This window comes from Rattus norvegicus, chromosome 8 (genome assembly GCF_021556685.1).
Source record: "Rattus norvegicus strain SHRSP/BbbUtx chromosome 8, alternate assembly SHRSP_T2T, whole genome shotgun sequence".
NCBI classification, from domain to species: Eukaryota; Metazoa; Chordata; class Mammalia; order Rodentia; family Muridae; genus Rattus; species Rattus norvegicus.
In genome coordinates, this window is record NC_141541.1 from 111,028,065 (window position 1) to 111,034,064 (window position 6,000).

Consider the following 6,000-nt stretch of genomic DNA (forward strand, 5'->3'; position numbering starts at 1 on the left):
CTTGTGTTTTAGATACCGTCTCCGGTACCGGGCAATGTGGACTCTGTTTTGGTTTTTGCTTTTGGGACAGAGCCTCACTGTATAGCAATGGTTGGCCTGGAACGCACTCTGTAGACCAGGCTGCCTGCACCTGCCTGCCTCTGCCTCCTGAATGCTGGGATTAAAAGCCACCACACTGGGATTAAAGGGTAAAATTGGTCCGTGCAGGGAATGAATCCATGGGGTTGTTATTGTTACTATCATCCATTCTAACCTACTGAGGGAATCAGTCACACTGCCAGGCTCCTCTTGAAGGGGAGCAGTAAACGCTTCCCCAGCCGACTTCCCTCCCAATACTCTTGTGGAAACTCTTCTTCACATCTTCCCTTGTTGCCATGGTTCCCGAGCCAAGGTGAATACCTCCAACAGAACAGCCTGGGTCCCCCAGTAGAGACAGTAAGGAAAATAAAGATAAGACACAGCAGGACTTGGGCAGGCTCCTTGAGTTGGGAAGATGTCAGGAACATTGTTAAGCAGTCCCAGTTATTGTGGCTCAATGGACCAGTAAGGGCAGGAAAACAGCAACTAGAGACAGCAAGCCCTACCCAGAGAGTGCTGCCCAAGGAGACCGAAAGGGGATCAGTGTCACAGACCACCCCGGTGAATGAACCAGTGTGAGAGATTCCACTAAGCCAAAGCTGCCCCCATCCTCCGATCACAGGTAGCTCTGCACACAGTCTAGCATCCTGTCTTAGCCAGTTTTCTGTTGCTATATAACAAAACACCGGAAGCTGGGTAGCTCTGGAGGCTCAAGAGCATAGACAGCTTTTGTCCAGCTCTGGTTAGAGCCTTGTGGGAGACGGTGTAGTGGAAGTATGTGCAGAAGGGACTGTTAGTGTGGAAATCGTGGCTCGGGTGCCGACAAACCACACCAGGCCAACACGGTCGCATGTGGAGGTTTATTGGAATGGTGAAGAAAAGGGGGGTAAGAGAGGAAGGAGAGGGGGGAGAGAGAGAGAGAGAGAGAGAGAGAGAGAGAGAGAGAGAGAGAGAGAAGAGAGTGAGGAGGGGGCAAGCAGCCCCTTTTATAGCGTCAGGCATACCTGGCTGTTGCCAGGTAACTGTGGGGGGTGGAGCTTAGACAGAATGCTAACAGAGACCACATGGGAAGACCATTGGCTCACCCAGTCCTTCCCTTCAGAAAGCCAAAGATATGAGATGGCTCCATGTTTACAAAAAAATTAATAATAATAATTAAAGCCAGGAATGGTGACATGGCCTCGTTATCCCAGGATTGGGAGGTAGAGGCAGGAGACTCCCTGGAGATCCTGGCCAGCCTAGCCCATTTAGTGAGTCTTGTTGCCAGTGAGAGACCCTGCCTCAAAAAATAAAGTGGACAGCACCCGGGGAACATGTGCACTCCTGCCTCGCGTCCACAAAACTCTGAACTGGAGTTTCTGTACCTAAGGTCCATAAACCGACAGAGAGAAGGGTCCCATGCTCTCAACACTTCACAGGCTGAAGACGTATGAAGTCGAAGTATGAGTTCTTTCCGTTAACAACGTCACAGAAAAGGAAAGCCTGCCTCGTGGTATATGGGTTTTGCGTTCTCGAAGGTATGATGAAAATGGTTCATCGTTTCTAGTTCAAGACCAAGAGAAGGCCAGGTGCCTACCTGCACCCCGCAAACACCCTGAACAAAACGCTACGTAACGCTACAGAGCAGAGGAGTTCTTTCCAGCCCCACTGAGCGGCTACCTTCTTGTTTCTCTTTCTGTTTCCATTTTTGCTTTGAGGTGCTCTCATTAATTAATTAATGCTGTATCCACAACAGTTGGATGGACTAGCTATGGAGAAGTCTGAAGTCATAAGTCCTATACGTTGTTCTTCAATTTTATCATAAGCTTAATCTCCCATGCTTTAAGAGTCTGTGTCTCATTGGGAAGGGTGGCGTGTGTCTATAAACCCAGCATTCAGGAGGGAGAGGCAGGGGGATTGGAAGTTCAAAGTCAGCCTAGGCTACATGGAGACTTAGAGGCCAGCCTGGGCTACCTGAGACCTTGTCTTACAAACAAAAAGAAAAGAGAAGAAAAGAAGAGAAAAGAAGAGAAAAGAAAAGAAAAGAAAAACCAAATATAGGCTTCTACTCGCATTCTTGGCCCGAGCCCCACGAATGCCCAGGAGAGACCTGGGCAGTAGCACCTTGGTTACAAAGCAGATGTCAACACAGGGATCAATGGGAAGCAGGCCACAGTTCATGAAAACATTCTGAAGTTCAGAGCCTTGCTCTGTAAACAAGCCCAGAGCCACTAAGGCTTACACTCTTGCACTCTTGGGTGGGCGGTTCGCCTAGATCTGGGCGATGTCAGTGGTGTGTGTGCATCTCTGAGGGCGACAGCACAGGCACCAGCTCTGAGCCCCTACCTGTGGAGAAGGAACCTGCATCTCGCTGTTCTCATCCCCACCCCCCCACCCCCAGTTCAGGGGATTAGCTTTCCCAGAGTCTGCTCTGTTGATGTTTCTAGTGGTTCTTAGAGGCCAACCACATCACCACATGGGTGTCTTTTCTGTCCAGTGTCCTTGTGAGGACCCCTCAGCTGCTGACTTTGACTAGGCTTTCTCAGAATACTGCTCCAGGGCTCAGTATGAGACCTGGTGTCCTTCTTGGATGTAGCACGGATGCTCCTGAAGTCTTTCCTAGAGACCCCCTGGGAAAGACCCATTCTACTGGCTTCCAGCCAGAGCCTGGACATCTCCCAAGGCTCCCCTCCCACACTCTTTGTCTCGTTGGCCGTGTTCACCACGCCCAGTCTTCTGGAGCCTCCGGCCACACTCCGGAGTCCACAAAGGACAAACATGTCTCCTCCTGTAGCAACAGGGATATGTTGAATGCTATCTTTCAAACCGAACACTCATGTGTCCCACATGAGACTTTGGAAAGAATTGCTCTCCCTGAAAAGAAATGGGTTGAATATGTCTCCTTAAAACCAGTCTCATCCCAAATTGTTCTATCAATGTACAAGATATTCACATGCTGTACCTATTATGTGCACAGTGAAGGGGCCATGATGACCTAATGTCATTTTCTTTGTAACCTATCTGAATGCTGCCTGCAGGATTTTCAGGAAAAGAAATTGAAGACTAACATTTGGATCACGGTTATCTTTTTATGTTATCCCCTTTCCCAGTTTCCCCTCCAGAAACCCACTATCCCATCTCCCCTCCCCCTGCTTCTACAAGGGTGCTCCCTCACCCACCCATCACTCACTCACTCCACCCTCCCTACCCTGGCATTCTCCGACACTGGGGCATCCAGCCTTCACAGGACCAAGCGCTTCCCTCCCACTGATGCCCGACAAGGCCATCTCTGCTACATATGAGGCTGGAGCCATGGGTTCCTCCAAGTGTACTCTTGGGATGGTGGTTTAGTCCCTGCGAGCTCTGAGGGTGGGGTGGGAGTCTGGTTGGTTGACACTGCTGTTCTTCTTATGGGGTATGACTATCTTAAATAAAAAGGTATCCAAGCATCCTTGGATTGAAGAGAGAGAAGGGGAAAAAAGACAAATAAACCAGCAAGATATCTCAGCAAGTAAAGATGCTTGTTGCTAAGCCTGATGATGACCTCAGTCTGATCCCTAGGATCTGCACGGTGAAAGGAGAGAACCGGTTCCAGCAAGTTGGACTCCAACTGCCACATGTTGGCTGTGGCAGACACGTGTGTGCATGTGCACACACGCTCACAGAGGAGGGAGAGAGAGAAAGCAAGGGGGAAGGATACATACATACACACACACACACACACACATATATATGTATATATATATACACACATACATATACACACACATACATACATACACAAATAACATTTAAAGAAGAAAGGAAAAGGCTACATAAAGAGCCACTTCCCACAACCAGCTGGTACACATCCACGTTCCCACCACCATCCTCTCAGGCACTATCCCTGCTGCCACTTCTGTCAGAGTTGGGCACTGTCAAGGACACAGTCAACCCCTACCAGATGTCACATACATCTGGTCAGGAAAAAGTCCTTGAAGCTAACTACTGAGGCCTTCCTCGGGCATAGGCTGCTTGCACACACGTCAGAGACCTTGTAGAAAGCACGAAATCAACCCTCTGGGTTTACAGGTGGAGGAACAAACTGACCCAAGGTCAGGCCTCAAGTCAACAACAGGGCCCAGGCCTGTGGCACTTTCCATCACAGAGAAACTGTGTGCTCGGCTCTCAGGAGACAAGCCCACACATCCATGATGAATAGGAAGGAACTTCCAGGGCCTTTTTATCAGTCCGAAGGAGGGACAAAGTGTGGGCAGGAGACCTGGGACAGTCATCAACAGAGTGTCTCTAGCTTCAGATGTGTTTGTGGTAGAAGGGAGTTCAGGATCAAGGGAAGGGCCAGAGGCAATGGGGCCCTGGCTATGGTGGCAGGTGCATTCACTCTTACCCACTGTGCTTGCCTTCCTCCTTGTCTCATCTCCTGGGTTCCCTTCTGAGATCACAGAAGGGAAGAAAGACATGGAGCCTCTGCTAGAGATGCCCAGGGAGAAAGTTCTGTGCTGCCAGCACAACTGCTAGACAACCTCAGTGTCCCCAGCGTCAGGAGCACACAGGCATGACCCAGAAAAAATACAAACATGGGGGCTGGGGAGATGGCTCAGTGGTTAAGAGCACTGCCTGCTCTTCCAGAGATTGGGGTTCAATGCCCAGCACCCACATGGAAACTTACAAGTGTAATCGTGACTGTAATTGTCTGAAATTCCAGTTCCAGGGCGATCCAGCGCCCTCTTCTGGCCTCCACAGGTACTACACACACATGGTCACATACATACATGCAGACACAATGCCCATACTAATGAAATTTTTAAAAAATGTTTAAAACTTTTTTTAAAGACGATAGTTCCTTTGAGAATTTTCCTTTAAATATAGACATGTGGAGTCACACCACAGACATTTTTTAATTCATTTGCAGATTATATGTCAGAATTTTAAACTGTTGATTCTAATCAAGGTTGAGATTCGCGTCTCCGAAGAAACCTTTGTTTGCTGTATACTAGGTTTTCTACTTCTAAACAAAAAAGAATCTAACTTAGGGTGGTGGTGTGTCCCAGGGCTACCTGTGAGCTATCTCAGTAGCAAAATTAATTAACAGATACAAGTAAACGACTTTTTTTTGAGGCTATCAAATTCTTCTTCCCCCCACTATTCATGCTTGCACCCCACAAACCCCCTGGTCCCACCACAGAGCTATCAGGCTCCTTGTTAGAATTGCTTCCCCAGTATCCAAAGCCCCCACTGCCACTGTCAGATCTGCAGACCTCAGATTCCCCCGTGTCCTTTCTGGTTGCCATATCATATGCTGTGGAGTTCAAAAGTTAAAAAGAAAGGTTGAAAGTTGCCACTGCTATCCATGGGGCTGGAGAGATGCCTGGATGGTCGAGAGAACTTGCTGCTCTCAAACATTGCAGGTTCTGTTGCCAGGACCCACACGGTGGCCTCCACTGGCACTGCATGCACATGGTGGGACACACACACACACACACACACACACACACACACACACACACACGGGCAAACATTCATGCACAGGAAATAAAAACAAATCTTTAAACCTGGTCATCAAGCCCTTCTTCCCCTATTAGTGATGCTAGGTTTGTTCTCCTGTTAGACAATAGCGAGGGAATTAAATTAAGATGAGAAAACCATTTCTGGATACTGCACATGTGGTGCAGAACTGTGATGCAGGAGAACTGGAAAATGAGCAGATACCCAGGCTCGCCCTGACTCTCTGCAGAGGGTCACTGTCACAGTACAGGAAAAAAGCACAGGTACAACATTGTGACCTTGCTGGGGTAAGCAGGCAGAGCCTGGGGCTAGGGGAGTCTCCTTGAGGATGTAACTAAAAACCAACTATGAAAGAGCAGCGTGAAACCCCACAAGACCAACTGGGACTCTGCCTGTGGCACAATCCTCAGAGCTTACACAGGCTATGAGGAAGTGGAA